General features: G+C 39.6%; 1 protein-coding gene and 1 pseudogene across 3 annotated transcripts in view; both read left to right on the forward strand.

Annotated features, from left to right (window-relative positions):
• The window catches only part of ARL15 (ARF like GTPase 15), a 394,621-nt gene that overhangs the window by 170,380 nt on the left and 201,830 nt on the right, over positions 1 to 22,411 (forward strand). The gene's annotated exons all lie outside the window — the stretch shown is intronic.
• Positions 1,825 to 1,931, forward strand: LOC148164406 (small nucleolar RNA U3; annotated as a pseudogene).

A 22,411-nucleotide genomic window follows, 5' to 3' on the forward strand; every position in this document is an offset into this window, starting at 1 on the left:
TTTCTTTTTCTTCCAAAGTCCTCTAAATAGATTTAGGTGTCAATGAATTTTTCCTCTAATTAGATTGTATCTCAGTAAGTAAGGATGGACCTAATATAAACTGCTATGTTAAAAATGCAGAGGCTTAGTTGTCAGTTTAATATGAAGCTTTACAGTAGATGATAGATAAGCATGTTGGTATTCTTTTCAGTATGTGTTGTCTTTGATGCTGTTACTCTTTTATATATGATTGTCTATTTTTACAATTACTTATCAAGTTGTAGGACATTAGATCTCCTTGGGCAGATAAAAAAATCTCTTTAAGTGGTAATTTGGTAAGATCCAAAATGATTATGCCTTAAATTTAGAATCTCGAAAATACCTAAAGGTTTTAGGTGTATCTCTGAATAGACTTGAAATTTCTTGGTTATTCTAGATTCTAGATTCTACTTGTTTCAGTAAAAAAAAATCCTGAGAGACTCAGGCTGAATATGTTTGACTTTGTAGTCTTCTTAGTTCTGGGTGAAAATGAGGCCAGGCAACAGCAGATGAAATTTTAGAATGGAAATGTCAGATTGCTCCTTATCCTCCAAAATTGGTAAATATAAATTCATTTTCTCTCAAGGTTCCATCAACAGTTTGTTTTCCCTTTCTGATTTTGTTATGTGGGTTACCACCATAAATTTTAAACTTGCTATGGATTTGGATGAGGACTCAAAGAAAAATCAGTTACGCCGGGGGAATTTTGACAGAGGTGTATCAGGAATTGTACTGTAAATAATAGAGCAACACCAAACCCAAGAATCTTTTTATTAGTGGTTACTTTTTAAAATTTCTTGGAGGTTACTTTGTTTTTTCAAATCCTTGAAAGAGTCTATGTTTGCAGGAGAGCTGAGAGGAAAAGACTTCATCTCTCTTTTTAAGGTCAAATGCCTTCTCATAGCCCTGTTCTAGGTAGGCTTGATGTTCTGGTGTTCTGAGCCTTGGAGCTTCTTCCTAGCGGTCCTTTGTGTTTCAGGTATTAAACAGCTTCTTGACTTCTACATAGGACCCTAACTGTTCCTGTGTCCTGTTACTTCCTGGAACTAATACAGCATACAGCTTTCTGCTTGGATGAACCTTTCCACCCATGTCTTCCTTTCCTTCAGATTTCTAAATTGTGTTACCCCTCTGATCAGCAGAGGAAGAAAAGGCCTTTTTCCTCTGCTGATCAGAGGGGGAAATCTAACTATACATGTTAGTTTTCCCTGATTTTTTTTTCCCCATTGTAATTTGAAAGAGGTTGTAATATAATTATTTTTGGGTTTTCTGTTCCTTCTAATACTTCCTTTCTCTAAACTGATCACAATTAGAGTGTAAAGGCATTTACTTTATTTATTTGCATTAGGGAGTGAGGGTATGAATTTAACGAGTCTTGAAAGGTTTTATCTACCAAGTCTTTTGTCTGAGACTAATGGTCAACCTCCTTCCCTAATACTTTCAAGTCATGATTTAACAAAATGAGACAATTTGAAAACAAAGTTATATATTGTATATATTACATAATATATATTATCATATATAATTGTATATCATCTATATATAGTATATATTGCTTTATGCAAAAAGCATTGAGTGCTGCCCAGATGTAAAGATCTAAATAGTTTACTTCGTTTTGATTATTTGCGTGCAGTACACTGTGGAAAAGAATTCTCTTTTAACATGGTGCTGGGATTTTAGGTTAATGTGATTTTGACACCACCATGACACCTCACCACCATTATCATCCCCAGATGCTGAGATTTTGCAAAAATCAATAGAATGCTAGTCATCTGTCATTTATAGTATTACTGAGATTTTTATTTTAAGACTATACTTTCAGGGATCATTTCTATAGTTTGTTAAGATTGTACAATTGTACTCTGCTTTAAGAAAACCCTATGTACAAAAATATAAATATACACATTAGTAGGTTTTATTAAATAATATGTAGTATTGTGAGAGAATTACTGGTTTTGTAAAAGGTTTCACTCCAAGTTTTCTTGAAGGTATTGAAGTCCCAATATATTTTAAATTATTTGATTAAATATTATCAAGACCATTTCTAAGGCATAAATTGACTCTGACATTCTCTTTTATAAATCTTAGTTACTACAGTGTTTTACTAATTTCCTCATGCTGCTTTTCTTTAAAAGGCAACCTCTCTTGGGACGCCTGGCTGGCTCAGTCAATTAAGTATCTTCCTTCGGCTCAGGTCATGGTCTCAGGGTCCTGGGATCGAGCCCCACATCAGGCTCCCTGCTCAGCGGGAAGCCTGCTTCTCCCACTGCCTCCTGCTCCCCCTGCTTGTGCGCATGCGCGCGCTCTCTCTCGCTCTCTCTCTCTCTCTCTCTCTCTCTCACAAAAAAAATCCTCTACAGAGGATGCTAGTCTATTTTACTGAGTTTGAAAACCACTGCAATCTACCATGTGCAGCTATCACATACAACTTTACCTTCAGTTAAATTGTTTTGGGAAAATTCTCCATCAGCTGTTATATTAAAGTCTTACATACTCGTTCATTCATCATCTGGGACAAAGTGTCTCTGTGAAAGTGGACAAGAGGAGGAAAGAAAGAATGAGTACAAGAGAAGAAAATCTAGTTAGAGCATACGACCTTTTGAGGTGAAGCCCTGATTCTTTACTCTATTTTTTATATCTCCTGTCTTAACTACCCTGGTCTCATCTTGGTTTGTTAGTTGGAGAAGCTGAACTGTTAACCTTGATGGGTGGTATGGCTGTTAAAGTTTTTATTTGTACTCTTGGTTTTTCAAAGTTTTGTCTGTTCTTTTTCGTCTGGCTCTTAGACAGTCTAGGGCTGGGGTACCATTTTAAAAAGAAGTGATGGGGACTAAAGAGGGCACATTCTGCGTGGAGCACTGGGTGTTACGCACAAACAATGAATCATGGAACACTACATCAAAAACTAATGATGTGATGTATGGTGATTAACATAACAATAAAAAATTTAAAGGGGAAAAAAAACGTCACCTGAGAACAGAGAAAAATGTGTGGCTTGCCAGATGATACCCCGGAGTGTTGAGCCCTGTAGCAATATAGTGTGAGCCCTGAGGCGGAAAGGAAAGGCTCGGAGGAGCATGTCCTCCTTGCATAGCGTCCCTTTCTGGAAACCTGTGCAGGGAGTTCAAGGGGGCAGGTCACCAGAGGAGGACACAAGGGGGCAAGTACAGGACAGCCGTGTGCATCCTTTGGCCCATGTGCTGACCATATGAAACCTTCTCTGGGCCTGGAAAATGCCTGACATGGCTAAGCTAGAATATATCACTTTGCTGGCTCCTGGCACCGTCCTAGTTTTGAACGTGCAGTGGATGCCGTGGCGCCGTTTGTGGAACAGCCCACAAGCTCTCTACTGCAGTTCTAAGTCGAGTTTTAAACAGAACATTGTAGTATCTGTAGCTGGAAGGGAACTGTTTGGAGCTTTGTCACTGGCAGGCACGAGTGTAGTGACTGAAGAAGAGAGGATTCTGAGGCCAGTTTTTGACACAAACTGAATCAACTAAAAGGAACCCCGGGCAGGACAGTCTCCTGTCTGGCTTCCCAGTGAAGTCAGAGGGGACAGTCCTGGCAGTACTGTGGATGTGTATGCTGGGACAGATATAAACAGCAAAACGCTCAGCCCTGTGGCTATAAAAAGAAGTATTTTTTTAATGATATATTCATGGTTTAAGAGCAGGCAGTGAATTTTGTTGAACATTTATTCCTGTGCAGTTCAAAAACCAGAAATCTATCTGCTTGTGTGCTTAAGCTCTTTCAGATGTTTTTATTGTGTAACATTGTTTCCAGATTCTTCTTTCAATGGATGTTGTTTTTCTGCCACCCCCCCCCCCAATCTGTTAAAAGATCAGTTTGTGTGAATCTTGACACTGGGATGCTATTTCATGGTTTTAATTTGAATGTGAGTTGTTGCAGCTGGAAGCATATGATTAATGGCACAGACTTGTTTGTCACTAAAACAGATGATATTTTACATTTAGTCAAGATGCGTCGAAAAATTGCTTATATTACACTGGACGTAAGTCACATTTTAATTCACTTTTGAATTCTTGTGATTTGAATTATTCTGAAACCAGTAGATGTGTATCTGTGGTGATCCAACTGGCTGTTGCAGGTATTTGAAAGGTGGCTTGAAAAACTGCATGTTTTATATACTTACAAATGAACTCCATTGTTTGCTCATGTCTTCTTTATATAATATATATAGTTCATTAAATAGCCAAAGCTTTTTTGCTGGGAAAATTGTTTCAAATCAGTCAACAAGTCTGGGAGTAAGTGTAAAAAAGATGGAAGGTATGGTTATGGAGTTTAAAAATTTGTTCTTCTTGATTGTCTATGTATTTTTATATATTTTGGTAGTGTACCTACGTCATAGTGGGCAGCTCCTGGTTTCCCATACCTGCGGGCATGTGCAGAGTTCTCGCCACAGAAGGCATGGCAGTGTCTTACCGCTCCTCCGCCGTCACTCTGGGTTTGGGTGTATTTGCTGCGGTGACCCAAGCATCCTTCTCAAAAGCAATGTCAGAAAAGTTGTGTATGCAGTTTCCTTCAGAAATGAGTCTCACAAGTCATTCGAGGCAAGTTACAGCCATCTGCCCTCCAGTTCTTTCATCATATAAAATAACATGAAACCATACATGTTAAATCAGATGTTACTTAGTCAGACTGGTTATACTAGATAGGAATTAACTCTTTTCCGATCCCCCAGGTGTGGCTATACAGTATCAGTTTGAATACTTCCATGGTGAGAAGTCCATGTTTCAGAAAGTATGTATTTACCTGCCATGTTGGAAGAGTTTTAATTATTACAATTCATTATTTGCCAAAAGGGAACTTTCTGCTTCTTTGAAACTAAAATGAATCCAGTTCTGCTTTGTGGGGCATGCTCAATAAATAGTATGTCTTCTCTAGACAGTAATTCAGAAACATGAAACTTGTTATCATATATTCTGGAAGATCATTTTCCATGCTAAATATCTTTCATTTCTTCAGTCATCTTCTGTATTACATGGTGTCCAGGTTCATCACCATCCTTGTTGCCACCTTCTGTGGTGGTCCATTGTAAAACATGTATCCAGAAGCATGATGTTCAAGATGTGCTCTGACCAGTGATACTTCCCTCTTTTCTTTCGGATACTTAAATTTCTCTTAAAGCCGATAATCTGAGCCACAACACCCCATTGGTTCACGTTGGATATGCTGTCAAAATACCCAGCTGTTTTAAGTCAGAACTCTTCTGTTCTTACACAGTTGATTTTTTTTTTAATTCCAAGTTCCAGACATTACTTATATCTCTCTTAAATTTCATTATGTAAGCACTGGCTCGTTGTTCCAGCTTGTCAAGAACGTTTTGACTTTTTTTATTCTGTCATCCAGTATATTCGCAAATTCTTTCAGCCTTGTGCCATCTGTAAATCTTGAAATGATACCTTTAAAGTTTTCACTCAATTAAATTGTATAGACATGTATCAAATTGCCTACTTTGTGCCAGTCTCATGCTCTCTTCTAGGGATAACAAGAAGACTAGCATGTGATCATTCCTTTAGGGAGCTCACAAGCTGTGAGGAATAATAGACCTGTAATTATATAACTATAATGCCCTGTGATAATTGCTGTAATAGAGTTATGTGTAAAGTGCTAGGAGAACCAAGGTTGGTTGCAAATCATAGAAGACCCAACACCTTCCATGGCACAGTTCCATGAATTTTTGGATATGGCCGTTAAATCGCTTATAATGCTGCCTAACTGCTGTCATCTGATTTACTTTTTCTTTCTTGCCCAAGGATACAGCAGGAGACTTGTTAAATATTTTGCTGAAATGATCTCATACTACGCTATTCCCAAAATGTACCAACCTGGCGAGCCAGTACAAAAGGAACTGAGAATTATTTTGAAAGACTTCTTAGTGACTCCATGATTGCTCATGATGATCCCATTTTTTTAAAATCTGGGTTGATATTTGCCTATCCTCAGTCTCCTGGTAGCATTCTTTATGGTTATATCACAGTGCTTGGAGGAGTTTTGTGATGATGTCTGAGTTTTTCTGCTATCTTGGTATGTAATCTGTCTGGATCTGGAGACTTGCATTAACTTAAAGAAGCTTGATACGCATTTTCTCCTCGCTTCAAATTTACCTTCACTTAACTCTTTCCAGATCGAAATCATTCTTTTTATACCTACCTTGGTTTTTTTGCTTACCTGTTCTTCATAACAATTTTACAAGTATAAATTCATTTTAGCCTCTATTCTTTCCCCTTCTTACAGTTTTATCTTCCCTTAAAGTCATGGGCTGGTTTTCCTCCTCCTCCTCATCTAATTATGTTGAAACGCTAAAGTCTAGCATAAATGACCATCATTGATATTATGGTCTCTGGAATAACATCCACCATTTCTTCTTTGATGGTCACAATTCAGACATTTGAATTCTGTTGTTTGCTCATGCTTCTTTGCCATGAGATTGTCAAGTGAATAAGATAGACATTTATCAGAACTGAGGACTTCTTAGCAGCCATGTTTAATGGCATCTGGCTCTGATAGCAGGGCTGCTATCAAGACAGGACAAGCCACGGATTAGGCCACGAATAGTGTTCTTAGGGTACTGCCAACATTTACCACTCTGTGTCCTTGGGGGTTCCATTACTAACCTACCCCTCTTTCTCATTTTCCTCAATACAACTGTCAGTACTCCTAATTCAGTCTGATCTGTGTGTAATTTTGACTCTTAAATGTGCTTGACAATTTCTAATGATTAATGATAAAATAATTTAATTCTATATCTGTGTCCTTCCCAGATCCCTTATATATCTGCTGTCATATGTATTTTGATAAAGATCTGACCTATATCTATTCTGATTATTTTATAAAAGCGTAGATTTTTGAGTTATGGAATATTTTTTAGATATTAAAAGCAGAATTTGGTATCAAAACATTTTAAGGCTCTTAATATATTGTACAAAATGGCTCTATAGAAAACTTGCATGGATTTACATTCTTATATAGGAATCAATTCTGTTATCTTATTGCATCTTTCCTATTGTTGCAGACCATCATTTAGATTTTTTAGGTAATTTGATACTTGAAAACTGGTTCCATATAATTTCAGCTTGAATTTTTTTGATAACCGAGATTAAGTTTGTCACCTTTGTTGTCTTATGTCTTTATCATTTTGTTGTTAAAAAATATGGCTAGTTTTATATACTAGTTATTCCAGTTGAGTTTTTGGGTTGAAAGTTTCCCGTGAGATTTTGATCAGCAATGCATGAAACTCACTAATTTGGAAAGAATTTAAATACTTACTATATTTAGTCTTCTCATCTAAAAACATGGTACGGTGCTTTATTCATGCGGGCATTGTTGGTGTCATTCATACAGATGTTGGCATTTTTCTGTATTAACATGTTATTGCATGGTTTTAAAATTTTAAGTAGAAGTAAAAAGATTGTAAAACATTTTAATTTTGTTTCTAATCACCTTATGGAACCATATTATTGTCTTAAGTTTTCCAATTAATTCTCTTGTGTGTGTAGGTGTATAGTAGTCATCTGCAAATAATGATCATTTGTCTCCTTTCCAATGGTTATTCCTCTTACATCAGTTTCTTGCCTTATTGTATTGACTAGAACTTAATAGAACAGTGCTAAATAATTCGATGATAGTAGGGCCACATTCATTTTTATTCCTCCGCATCTAGTATATAAAAGGTATACAGCCTATAAAAGGTACTCAGAAAGTGTTTGGAGTGAGTTGACTTGAGTTTAGCTGTCAGAGCTGTGATTCTCATTGGCAAACTAGAAACCATACATAAACAAAAATAGTACAAGATACAAAGTTACACATGACATTTAAAAAATTACAGATGGGTGGCTCAGTTGGTTAAGCGACTGCCTTCGGCTTGGGTCATGATCCCGGAGTCCTGGGATCGAGTCCTGCATTGGGCTCCCGGCTCAGCGGGGAGCCTGCTTCTCCCTCTGACCTTCTCCCCTCTCATACTGTTTCTCTCTTTCTCTCTCTCTCAAATAAATAAATAAAATCTTAAAAAGAAAAAAACAGATAACTACTCGAGTGGGGGAAAAAAGATGATGTACAAGTGCAGTAAAAGGAATGGTTGTGGCACAGGTGGCATTTAATGCAGGACTTGAGAATAGATTACACTCTAAGAAAGATTTAGAGAGAGAGGAGATTCCCAGCCAAGGGAAAAGTCATAAGCAGAGGCGGTAGCATTTGGGGAACATGATGGGTATAAGATGAAAATGTGAGCAGTTCGTTATGGACACTGCAAAGGTTTCATAAGTGGTGTGGAAGGATTTGAGGATAGAAAGGTCACTTGGGTCAGACCATCAGGAGCTTTGAATGGCAGGCTAAGCTCTTTTGACCAATGCTTCCCAAGATTTTTCACATCAGACTCATGGAAAATGATATTTTTATGACATACTGGGATAAACAGAAACTAGTTACTGTAAGAGGTGATGACAAGAAATAGGATTGTGCCCTGGCCCCCACTGGACACCCTAATGACCGCAGGAATTTCAGTACAGCTGTAATCCTTCCAAGGTACATATATGTTAGGAAGGTGAGATTTTTATCAAGGGATACTTTCTCTCTGATTTCAGTCTGAAGCTGTTTTGAACTTTATGCTGAGCAAACTACCTCTTCACCTACCACATAGACACACACACACACATACACTCTCTCTCACACACACTCTTCCTCACATGTACCACATGTTTCCAGTTCCCAATTCAAGTACTGATAGTCCTGTTTATTTACTTTTCCTTCAAAACCATGACTTCTAGTTGTAAGAAGAGAATACCAATCTCCCTGTGTTCCAAGTTCTTTTAGCTTCCTATCCAGATTGTGGTTAACAAAGATAAAGTCTAGATTTCTCAGGTGTATATCATTACGATTGTTTCATCCTACTCACTTTTTAAAAAAGATTTTAGAGAATGGGGGAGGGAAGAGGGGCAGAGGGAGAGGGAGAGAAAGTCTTAAGCAGACTCTTCTCTGAGCAGGGACCCCAAGGCAGGGCTCGATCTCATGACCCTGAGATCACAACCTGAGCCAAAATTGTCAGACACTCAACTGACTCTGCCACCCAGGTGCCCCCATCCTTTTTACTTTTGAAGGATAATTACAACTTAGTACTAGTGCAGCTGAATTGTGACATGAAATTCTCTCAAGGTTACTCTGGTCCCCCAATAAGTAAACAGACCACCCCTGATGATTTCGGGGAACTAGTATATGGCTTTGAAATAATAATGAATCAAACTCTTATACTTCAAATCTGTAGGAACTATTGTAGACTATAAACAAAATTATCTTAATAAATGGCTTTTCCATAAAAGGTCTTCCCATAATTAAACAAGTTTAAAATACTACAGTGCCATAATTTGACAATGTTACATTTCCATTAGCTGTTGCATTAGCGAAGAAGGTGTTTCTTAGAACACTTACTGTATCTCACGTTGGCATTTAACCAATTAAACTAATTAAGAGTATAAAAATAGATTTTGATGAAATATTAAGACATTTTAATACCAAGAATGGATTGAAAACCTTACAATTTGATTTTAAGACTTTGAAATTCTTATATGTTATACTTTCCACAGTGTCCGCTGAGGGTATACTTCTAGTACCGAAATGTTATTTAAACAACTGGATATTTGATGATTTCAAGGGCTTGTTAATTTCTTTTAGATGTAATGATATTTTGGTTGTGTCTTTAAGAATCTTTTTTTTTTTTTTTTAGAAACCTATACCAAAATATTTACAGATGAAACTATATGATATCTGAGATTTGCTTCCAAATAATATGACAGAGGAATTAGGTTGAGGCTGGATTGGCTAGAATTAATGGTTGTCGAGGCTGAGTGATGGTGTTCATCATACCTTTTTAGTTGCTTACATATATTTAAAATTCTCCATAATAAGGTAGCAGGAAAGTAGCAGGAGTATAATACATTGTGTATTTGATGAACATTAAAAACCCTGTAATAACTGTCAGGGCAGTGGGTGACTCTTCCCTGCTACCTTAAATCTGAACTATTGGGCTTTTTATTTCTGGTCTTTGCCTTTTTTTTTTTTTTTCTTTCATAGTTGTTGATCTTGCCTCTCTTTTTCTTTTAAAATGTTCTAATTTTTTTATTTGCTTTCTTTTGTGGCTGTCTCTTCTTGCTACTGTCCACATGCCTGACTCTGGTGGTTTCTATTTCTCCTCTATCTCCCACATAATGATTTACTACTTCTAATATGCTCTGAGCAGAGAGCCAAGAAACTAAGTGTGATCACATTTTTTTTCTAGGCAAGATTTTTGTGTGGGCCTGAGGGACTTTTTAGAGTGGTTAAGCATGTGAGCTTTAGAATGTTAATTTGGGGCCCTTTCTGTTGGCTGCCCCATGGCTCCTAGTTTTTGGCTGTGTTCTGGATAGTTGAGGTATCCCATAGATGTTTAGATATATTGTACAGTCATATGCCTTGAGACGGCAAGGAGGGTTTTTTTTTTTTTAATGCAGTGATGATGACATTGGGAGTAAAATTATTTTATTTACAACTCATCCAAAAGAAACTTAACTTTCCAATTGTTGCTACTTTAAGGATCAGAAGAATAAATTCGCTGCTATAGGAAATACTTTGCAGCACATGTAAGTTGAAGCCTAAATGATAGACTGTCATAAAGATATTATCAGTTCAGTGACCTGCTAGACCATGAGGTCATGAGTCAGGCAGGGGCCACATGTACGTAGTTGGCCAGTTTTCCTGGTGTCCAGAACTAGGTCTGGTACATAGAAGCCACTCAATAAATACTTGTTAGTTGATTAAGTGAATGAGTAATATAAATCAGATGACTATTTTTAGTTCAGGCCATGTAAATTAATTGAGGACTCTATGCCTGTTCCTATATGAGGTCCTTGAAATATACAAAAGAATCGGTCGCAAAGCACAAGTAGAGATTGTCAGTCCAGAGCAGTGGTAAGGAACTGGAAGTACTAAAAACACTTCGTTACAAGTATCCTAACAGTGAAGGGATGAACAGTTTGCTCTAGAATAACAAAGGATGGAGACAGCAGTTTTGTAAAAATTAAGGAGGACTTCACTAGAGGAGATGTTTGGATGTAAGACTTGAAACGTGCATAGGGGTTTTTTGTTTTTGTTTTTGTTTTATTTTTAGTAAGACATGAGTGGAACAGGGGAAAAACAGCCAAAGGAAAAATGTATGGTGGAGTTTCAGAGTGTCCAAGAGCTTGGCAGTTACACAGAGAGTAAAGTTGGGTGATGGGGGGTGATTGACTACTAGGAAAAAGGGATAAAGGGTTAAGGATGATTCTTAAGATTCATAATTTGGGTGGCTGTCAATTCCCAGACAGGGAATCCAGGAGACTGGTTTAGAAAAGAATTCATGGCAAGAGTGAGTTCACATGGGGACAAGTTGAGTTTAAAATACCTGGGAAACCTCTAGAAGGGAATATATGATAGATAGATGGTAAGGAATAAGAATACTGGGGCTTTGGAGAAGATTGGATAAGAGCATTTGAACTGTCTTCAGGATATTAGAGGTAGCTGAAACAATAGGAGTGAAGACATTTCCCTAGGAGGACATGTAAAGTGAGAAGAAAGAGTTCTGGGGAAAATCAGAGCACTCGAGAGATCTGTGCACTCTGAAGGCTGATACCACGTCTGTTCCATGTTCTTTTTTTTTTTTTTAAAGATTTTATCCATTTATTCATTAGAGACAGAGGGGGGGAGAGAGAGAGAGAGAGAAGCAGAAGGAGAAACAGCCTCCCAAGGAGCAGGGAGCCCGATGTGGGACTCGATCCCAGGACCCCGGGATCATGACCCGAGCCGAAGGCAGACGCTCAACCATCTGAGCCACCCAGGCGCCCTCTGTTCCACGTTCTTACCTGTACGGCAGGGTGTAGTACATGGCACTCAATAAGCCCTCATAACAATTTGTTTTTTAAATGTTGCCTTGGAAAGAAACATTTTGAAAAATTACTAGATGCTATTTACATAGAGCAATAACAAGTTGCCAGTAAGATTTAGGGTAAGTTTTTTTTCCCTACCTTTAGTTCATTAGCTCACAATCTGGAAGTTGCCACCTAGCTGCAAGTTCTTTAGTTTTGTTTCCTATTCCTGTGTAACAATTTATTACAAACCTAGAGACTTAGCAAGGCAAAATATATGGTGGTTTTTTTTAAGTTAAACATAGAATTACCATGTGACCCAGCAGTTCTCCTAGTTATATACTCAAGAATTGAAAATAGGTGTTCAAACAAAAACTTGTACACCAATATTTATACCAGCTCTATTCACAGTAAACAAAAGATAGAAACAACCAGCACGTCTATCAGCAGATGGACAGACAGAATGTGGTATATCTATATGGTGAAATATTTAGCCATAAAAGGATCCCTTTCTAAAGTCACATTTTTCTTGGTGGATTTCAGTTTCTCAGGGATGGTTAGACTGAGGACCTCCGTTCCTGGCTACCTGTTGGCCAGAAAATGTCCTCTGTTTCTGGGCTCCTGTGCCATTGCAATATGGCAGTTTGCTTTATAAAGGTATCCTGACTGAGAAGGCAACAGAGCTAATCTGTGGTTAAAATGGAAAGTTAGAATCTTTTGTAACCTAATCATGGAAGTGACGTCCCATCACCTTTGCCACATTCTTTTCTTTTTCTTTTTTGAAGATTTATTTATTTGAGAGCATGAGCAGTGGGGAGAGGGAGTGGGAGAAGCAGAAGCAAGCTCCCCACTAAGCAGGGAGTACAGGGGGTGGGTGGGTGGGGCTCAATCCCAGGACCCTGGGATCATGACCTGAACTGAAGGCAGACACTTAACCGACTGAGCCACCCAGGCGCCCCCACCTTTGCCACATTCTGTTGGTTAAAAGTAAGTCATTAGACCAGCCCACACTCGGGGAGGAGATTACACTAAGGCCACAGCACCAAGAAATGGGGATCACTGAGGGCCATCTTGGAGGTCCCTCTCATAATGGATAGCTTTTGCTGTTAATGTCTCTATGAGGCTTTTGATTATTTCCATTAGGATGATCATATGCTTTTCTTGACAGAACCTTCCTCATGTAAACTCAAAAGAACATTTGAGTACCTGTGATTCCATTATGGCAGGTATAAAGAAAGAGAAGATGTGGTTCCTGGCTTTGTGAAAATATAAAATGTGGGTCATTCTTTTAATATTTCCTATTTTTTTTTTTTTGCAGAAATTGTTTCTTAGACATTGGTTATTCACAAGGATACAGAACCTTAGATTCATTAGTATATTAAGACTGTGTTTGCATGTGTATGAACCTAAGTGTGTGCACTGAATGAAATGATCTGATTCTTGAGGTTTACAGCAAGGCCATCATTTTTCTAATTAAAGAAGGGATAGATCTTGAAAGATACAAACCAAAGAATGGGGGTGAGGTGGATAGTGTTTTTTCTCTCCTAATTGCCGCAGGCATGGTTTAGCCATTTGTATATAAGAGATACTATTCAAAATAGCAACAAGTATATGACAAATGTGTTGAAAATAAGTTTTTTCTTAAAGGACTCTGATCTTATGTCAGATTGGCATACTTTTATACATGTCTACCCTATAATTGTTTCACTTACCTAAAATAAAGAGGACATGAATGGTGTGACGGGGCCTCATTAGTCAGCTCTGAAAGTAAGTCCTAATATCAGAGCTTTAAGAAAACTCAGCATTGTGGAGCCCTACGGGATACCTAATAAATGTGTCTTTTCATATAATCTCTTCTTTATCCTCAAGCAAATATATTCTTTAACTAACCCAATCTAAATAAAACTTAGACAGTAGGCTTAGCATCATTTAAATTGCACCGTCTCTTTTCTTTTGAGTGTGTTCTTCATGGGAAACTGTATTTGGAAGTGAAGTGCTTAACCTCAAGCAGTGTTCAAACTCATTTGTCTTCTCTTTGGCTGGTGCACTGATTCCTAATCTTTTTATGCTGTGACACTCTATTTTGTGTAACCCTCTGTCCCCAAGTGCTGGATGATGCATACATACTTAATACTTGTATTTTAAAGTTAGTTGAAATTAATTTCATTTTGAGAGTTCCACTTGCCTCTTGAGATAATCGGAGATGTCGCAGAGCTTCAAAGACAGAAGGTGGCGATTATTGATGTAGTGATGTAGTTACACATGAAGAAATCTGTTTAATGGTATGTGTGATGTAGTGGGCTAATCTCATTTAAATATATAGTAAGTGTGTAAAAAAGGAAGTCCGATTACCTTAAAGACATTTTAATGAGTCGTTCATCCAGCCAGGGTTATAGAGTTTATTCATTTGGAATTGTCTGAAGTGGAGTGGTCTTATCTCTAGTATTCCTTTTATAATGGCAATTTCGAAGGACAGACAGAAAACTTACTTCTGAGGACAAAAAGGAACTGCCCTGCTTTAGAAAGAAGCTCAGAGAGAAGAGTATTTCAGAAAAGAATTATGAAAGGAAGTAAGGGAGGGGCTCCTGGGTGGCTCGGTCAGTTAAGCGGCTGACTCTTGATTTCTGGTCTAGTCATGGTCTCAGGGTCGGGAGATCAAGCCCAGCGTCCCGCTCCACTCTCAGTGGGGAGTCTGCTTGGGATTCTCTTACTCTCCCACTACTCGTGCCCTCTCTCTAAAATAATAACTTTTTTTTAAAAAGGGAGCAATAAAGGGTATTTTAGACTATATAAAAATGAGACTGCTTATACTCCCAATTCATGGGCAAATAATGCACGTATTCATCCTTTCATTCACTTCTTAACTTCATCAGCAAATACAGAGAGGCTGCTCTGTGGCAGAGTCTGCAGAAACAGCTGGAGACATAGTAGTGAACCCATTGAGCAAGGAAGATCTTGAGTATACTTAGCAAAGTTAATTGATAGAGACCTGGTGAATGTGGCATGTTTACAGAAAAGCTACCAAAAAGCTGTGAGTGTGAGAAAGTGGGTTATAAACAGATGCAAAAATTCCTGAGAAAAAGAGCTCATTTTGTACCTAGTTTTGCTTGCTTTTTCCTACTCATAATGCACCTACATTGTATTTAAAAGTAGTCCTTTAAAAAAAAATAGACTCCGCGAAATGGCAACCCTGCCTTAACCCACGCTTCTTGAACTCTTGCTAGTGCAGTCATACGAGTTGCTGAATAGATGTACCAGTTTTTGATGATCCATGACTTTATAACAAAAGGGAGGGAAATGTAAAGTGTAAAAATAGCTGTGTGTATATCCACCATATGTCAGCCTTCTGTGTAACAGCCACTCCTAAAGGTACACAGACACACATGAAATCAGTTTGCAGTAGTGACCAGTTGGGGTTTTCTCATCCTATAAAATGAGAGTGTCATGAAAGTGTCATCTTAATGTTAAATTGATAAATCACACTGCTTCTTTAAAAATCTAGCTGAAGACCTCTGGTAGTAAAGGACCGTGCACACTCATCTGAAGGGGAGAAGTTTCTTTGATGTTCAGATTTCTCCCCCCACCCCCAACCAACAATGGGGGAGGAAGAAATTGGGGAATATGAAGTACTAGAGGCTGTGGGAGATACTGGATGAAGAAGAAAGTTATGAGAAGGAAGAAAGGGTCCACCTCAAATAAAAACGTGTTTTTTTTTTATTTTGTTGTTAGTCACCATACATTACATCATTAGTTTTTGATGTAGTGTTCCATGATTCATTGTTTGTGTATAACACCCAGTGCTCCATTCAGTACGTGCCCTCCTTAATAACCATCACCGGGCTAACGAATCCCCCCACCCCCCTCCCCTCTAGAACCCTCAGTTTGTTACCATATGATCCTCTCAGTAGATGCAGAAAAAGCATTTGACAAAGTACAGCATCCTTTCTTGATGAAGACTCTTCAGAGTATAGGGATAGAGGGTACATACTTCAATATCATAAAAGCCATCCATGAAAAACCCACAGCGAATATTATTCTCAATGGGGAAAAACTGAGAGCTTTCCCCCTAAGGTCAGGAACACGGCAGGGATGTCCACTATCACCACTGCTGTTCAACATTGTACTAGAAGTCCTAGCCACAGCAATCAGACAACAAAAATGTGGTTTATTTTTTATAGCATTGGCTGTACTGGAAATTGCAGAGGAAAGTACTCTCCTTTGCCTGGTTTCTTTCAGCACCTGGTAGACTTTTCTTTCCAGGCGTTAGAACTCAGGTTAGTACCATAGTTCAGTAAGTTACAGGCTTAAATGGTGGCCCAATGATAATAGAAACAATAACCAATTAACTACACTTAATGAACAGATAGACTGTTCCAAGCACTGTGCCAAATGAGTTATCTCATTTAATTCCAGCAATCCTATTGGGTACCTAAGTATTATTATTTTTCCCTTTTATCAAAGGGAAACCCCAAGTCTTAGAACAAGTAAGCCAATTATCCAAGGTCACTAAGATGACATGGTGGAACTAGATTTTGAACCCAGTGAGTCTGACATCAGGGTCCATGCTAATCACTCCACTGTCCTACCCTTTATCTGAGCTAACCTGCCTCTCACGACTAAACCCAACTCCAGTGCTTGTCTTATTTTCAAGGAAAATTAGTGTGCCAAGTTCTGAAAAAATTAGAGCCTTCCAAAAGTTTTGGAGCATAAGTGATCCCTAGGCTGACAACTGCCCCTATTTATTTATGATTCGTAAAGCACTTTGACTTTTCTAATTATAGAGTTCAGATTATAATGTATATTAGCTTTTTTTTTTTTAGGATTTTATTTATTTATTTGACAGAGACACAGTGAGAGAGGGAACACAAGCAGGGGGAGTGGGAGAGAGAGAAGCAGACTTCCCGCGGAGCAGGGAGCCTGATGCGGGGCTCGATCATGACCTGAGCCAAAGGCAGTCGCTTAACGACTGAGCCACACAGGCGCCCCTTTGCTTTTTTTCTTTTTTCCCATTTGCTCTTTTATGCTTAAGCCTAACCATGGACCCTTGCTGAACTTGTATAATCCGTAGGATGGCAACAAATAGGACAGAAGGGAAGAGTACATGAAAGAAAACTTAAACCTCCTTTAGGAGTTGTGATAAGTATTTCCATCAAGAATAACAGAGTATTGGGGTGTCTGGGTGGCTCAGTTGGTTAAGTGTCTTCCTTCCGCTCGGGTCATGATCTCAGGGTCCTTGGATCCAGCCCTGCATTGGGCTCCCAGCTTGGCCCTCTGCCCCTCCCCACCCCTGCTCATGTGCATGCACTCTCTCTCCTTCTCTCTCAAATAGATAAATCTTAAAAAAAAAAAAAAAAAAAAAGTATTAAAAGACAAAAGGGTAAATACAAGTGGGATCAAATAAATGTTGTGGACCAAGCAGAAGTCCCTTAAGGTTTTATTACATGAGTAGGTTACTACTAATGTTTTAAGGTCAAATTCGTCACAAAATAGAAATTACAGTTAGAGGGGCACCTGGGTGTCTCAGGCGTTAAGCGTCTGCCTTCGGCTCAGGTCATGGTCCCAGGGTCCTGGGATCGAGCCCCTGCATCGGGCTCCCTGCTCTGTGGGAAGCCTGCTTCTTCCTCCCCAACTCCTCCTGCTTGTGTTCCCTCTCTCGCAGTGTCTCTCTCTGTCAAATAAATAAAGTCTTTAAAAAAAAATTACAGTTAGAGTAAAAACCTAATATTCTACTTTTGAAGGTCAAAGCTTATAATCTGTTGTCCTAATTCTTTATTGCTATGTGGAATGAGACGTTAGATGTTGTAAACTTTTTCTGTGGGCTGTGAATTTATGTTCATCTAGAACCTCATGTTGTCAGTTTTGTCATATGGTTGGTGTAAGTCAAACTTTACAGTAAAAAATACGTGGGGGGGGAGCGTGGTAAGCTACGCTAGAATACCATAGCCTTTCCACGGTATTAGAAGATTGTATTTCACCCCAAGTATGGAAGAAACGCCTTCCATTTCAGCCAGAAAATTCGTGCTGTGGCTCTTCCCAATTTGTTGCTTGGTCAATGGCAATTGCAACAAAATTGTGCCCAGACTCTTTCCTAGTCTGGGCACCTGATTTTCCAGAATACTACAAAATGTGCTTTTTGTGTTAGGCCAATAGCCCAGGAATTTGCTGCTTGGTAAACATTTGGAGCTATGCACACAGTGATCACCTTGGTTTTGTGGGTCTTCTAGGCAGTAGGCCCTTGGCTTTTATGGGAGTACAGAAGGGAACGTTTTCCCACAACTCTTCCCACAGCTTTTTCGTTCTACACTTTCAGTTTCTCAGAGCTGCTTGTTCTGTGGGGCATCAGGACAGGCTGACGGATCCCGAAGAGCACAGGGTAATGCTCTTAGTTGTGTTTTAGTACGGTGCTCAGCACACGTACCCTTATGGCTGCACATTTCCCAATACTAAAACAGAACTCTGAGAAAGGCAAAAAGCTGTGAATAGAGTATAATTTTATTGTGTATGCGGAATTAAAATATTTTTAAATCAAAAATGTCAGATGAGCGATTCCTTGCAGAACTGTGTCAGAAATGTAAAAACTACATGCTAATAACAGTAAGCCAACAAGCTACCACCATCCACCAAGAAGATAGCTTATTTCTGAACATTTTTTTATTTTTTATTTTTTTAAAGATTTTTATTTATTTATTGAGAGAGGGAATGGTAGAGAGAGAGCATGAGAGGGAAGAAGGTCAGAGGGAGAAGCAGACTCCCTGCTGAGCAGGGAGCCTGATGCGGGACTTGATCCTGGGACTCCAGGATCATGACCTGAGCCGAAGGCAGTTGCTTAACCAACTGAGCCACCCAGGCACCCTCGCTTATTTCTGTATCATGAAATGTTTTGTTGAGTGAACTTTACGTTCTGCATGTGAGAAATCTGAGTAAACATTGTATAAAAGATTAACCAATTCATGGAAAAAAATAGTGATTGCGTAAGACTGTGTTAGAGGCATTCAGAGTGTGAAAATGAATGAGGCACACAAAGGCTCCAAACTCCCAGATGGCTCGAAAATGAAATGTGCATTCAGGTAACTATGCTACGGGGTAGAAAGTCTTATGAAGAGTGCTGAGAGAAAGAGATTAAAAGTTTCTGAGACGTTCTTTCCAGCCGGGAGACTGTGGGAAGGCTGGGTGGAATAGACGCTCTGGCCCGTGCAGGGCAGGTGGTGATTTCCCTGTGCAGGAGCCGAGGGGAGAACGGACATGGCAGGAACTCCAGGCAGGGGGGATAACAACCAAAGACGTGATAGTGGAAGCCTGGTGTAGTCTGGGAGAGAGCAAGGTGCATTTGTGTAGGGTGCAAGGAGACGGACGGAGAGACGGAGTAAGGAATGGCCAGTTGGAGCCAGATCACAGAGAACTAAATGCTAAGTTCTGGCATTTGGGAATTTCAGGTTTTATAGGCATTTGATGTTTTTGAGCAGAGTGGTGATAGAGCTTGAGCTAGTTTCCTGGATCAGTATTAATAATGTCATCAGAGCACTGCCAGGACAGAAGCAAGGAGATCAGTTAGAGGGCCATGCTGGTGATCCAGATGGAAAGTGGTTGAGGGTGTGGACGGGAGTGGGAACGTTAGAGGAGGGCAAGATAATGAGGGAGCAGGCGGAGTCCTCAGGTACGGTAGTTAGAACTGGATGGTGAAGGTAATGATGTACAGTTGTGCTTTGAGTAACCCGGACATCCAGACTCCTTCTTGAGGGGCAGGATAATGTGGGAAGAGGGCACTTGGTGTAACAGCTTTTTGTTTGTAAAAGGTAGGCTGAGGACCGCCTGCTTCCGAATTTTCTGAGGATGTGCTATTTGAAGTCTGATTCCAAGGCTGCACGTGTTGTAATAACCTTTCTAGGCTCCAAAGCATGTGATCACTGGGTTAGAATTCCAGCCTAATGAGACCAAGGAGATTAGTCCAGTTCCTATATAGACCTCTTAATTTTGCAATTGCACTCCCAACTCTGGCTGACCTATCTTTGGACAGGAGATAGGGTGAACGTATAGTTCGGTGTAACACGTTTATTTCTGCTGAAAAACAGCTCCAAATATGCCTGAGTTTTAGCAGATCCCTGTGGTCCCTTTTGCATATTAAAGATCACAAGTATGTACAATTCTAAAACCCCTATGAGGTCTTAGCCTCTTCGCTCTCAAGAATTACTGAGACCTCAGTGCCTTGGCAAAGCTGGAGATGTTATGAAAATAACGTGCAGTTCTCCTCAAGCAACCACTAATGGGAGGTAGGTGGATGAGGCTCCAAATGCTTCCAGTTCTAGCCTGAGTCGGTTCAGGCTACCCACGGTGGTTGCTGTTTGGATAGTTCTTTTCGTGGGTTGTCTCTTTCCTGCTCCCACTTCCTCACTCTGCCACTAGCATTTTCTGCATTCACCGCTTGAATAAACCCTTTACACTGGGGGAATCCAAAATAAGGCACAACTATTTGCTGACATATATTTCCTTTACTGACTCTCTTCCACCCTTCGGGAGCAGGTAGAACTCTTTTTCTTTCTTGCCCACGTTTTTTCCCCCCTCCCTAAGAAACTGTATTGCTCATAAATACAGGAATACCTTACTAAGTGAATCTTTTTCAAGCTCTGCAGTTAGCTTTATGTCCAGGAGTATGGAGAGTATTCATTTTTAAGGTTTGTGAAATCTAGAGGCTTGGCACCTTAGGATTGGAAGAAGCTCAGCTGTGGGTAGGTAGTACTGTCTGCCCTAAGAACTAACAGATAATGGGGGTAGTCAACAAGGCCCTTAAGCAAGACAAGATTACCCAAGTAATGTCCCCCGGGCTCTGAAATAATTCTCCATTTACTGCTGCCTCACGCCCAGACACTGACTGGCTTACAGAGCCATCCATATTCTGTCTTCACACTGGCCATTACTCGTCACCAGCTGAGACTTCTGCTCCGTGTCTTCACTGTGCCCCCGCCCACTCACCCACTCCTAGTTTCCTCTTAGCTCGTGCTCCCAGCCATGCGCTTCCCCCTGGAATGCTTTTGTTCCTCTTCTCTCCCTTTCACTGGAACCGCTTACACTCTCTGGGAAGCAGCACCGTGTAGGAGAAAAGAATACATGGTCTTTGGAATCAGTCCAAACTTTGAATCCTGGATCTGCCATTTATTAGCTGGATATGGAGAAAAGTGTGTAGTAAACTTTCTGTCCCAATTTCTCCATCCATTAAATAAGGATAATAACTCCTAAAAAGTTAAGTGAGGTGATGTATATAAACACCTTTACAAGGTTAGCTGTGATGTAATGTGTTGGTGAGGTGGGGGTGGATGACGACCATGTGTTAATCGTCTTTTATATTCTACGTGGGTGTTCTCAGCACATCTCTCTCTGAGCCTGAGGACTGTGGTCTCCTCCAGCTCAACCGTTTATCCTGTTTAGTGGTAGTTCTCCTCCCATGATGTAGACCACATTTTTGTTTTTCATAAATTTTTCTAAATTTTTTTTTATTATCTAGAGTGTTTTGGGTTGTTTTTTTTTTTTTTTTTTTTGACTCTGAAAGCAAAATAGGACAATACACCTCCCTTAGGAGAGCTTGACTTTTGAATCTTCACATTTTTATACTTTGTATTGACCATTTAAGGAGGGCTTAAGATGTTTTGACTTTTTGGGGGTAGGGGGGTTCTGTAACAAAAGTTTGAGTTTAGATATGTAGATCTTAGTCTTCCCAAACTCTTAGTATTTCAGTTTTTAAAAACTGAGTGAGTTTGATGTAGAGAAGATGAAAAGAATGAAAGAGACCATCCGTCAGAAAGACCCAAGACTCCACAGATGGGAGGGGTAAAAAAAGAATTTAAAAGTATTACTTTTCTGTCCCTTCTCCTGTCCTTTCTGGGGAGAATGTTTTCTCCCCATGCTGGAAACCATTCTTCTTAAAGTAATACTGCTGAAGTGACTTTTGTTCTGAGGATACATCCTCCTTCTGTAAGATTTGAAGAATTAATTTACAATTAAAATTCTCCAAAATTGGCTGCTTTTTTGGGTTCTCCGGTCTCATTAAGTTTTCCAGAGGGAAAATCGTCTTATTCTCCTTCATTTTCTTCAGACTGTGGTAAGAGGATGGAAAGAGAAGAAAATCTTGAGGCCTCATCCCCACTGCGTCGTGACAGGGTGGCTGAGCACGGTGGATGCCCTCGCTCTGGTTAGCTACGCGTAGCCCCTCGGCAAACCGTCTTTGGATCGGACCGACCACACCTGCTCCTCCGCCAGCACAGCTACCTGCTTTTCCTTTCAGAGACAGGATTAGATCTCTAACTGTTCTAGTCTTAGGGGTTCCTAGCAGTCAGCAAGAAGTGAGAGGAATATCTAGAACGCACTATCCAGTACAGTAGCCATCAGCCATGTGTGGCGTCGGAACTTCAAATTTAAGCAAATTTAAATAAAATTAAGTTCTTCCATTGCACTGGCTGCATTTCAAGTACCCAGTAGCCACCGTGGCTAGCGGTTACCATATTGGAAAGCAC

Source organism: Eumetopias jubatus, unplaced genomic scaffold, assembly GCF_037043125.1.
Source record: "Eumetopias jubatus isolate StellerSeaLion01/CBP00866 unplaced genomic scaffold, mEumJub1_p1.0 scaffold_5, whole genome shotgun sequence".
Lineage (NCBI taxonomy): Eukaryota > Metazoa > Chordata > Mammalia > Carnivora > Otariidae > Eumetopias > Eumetopias jubatus.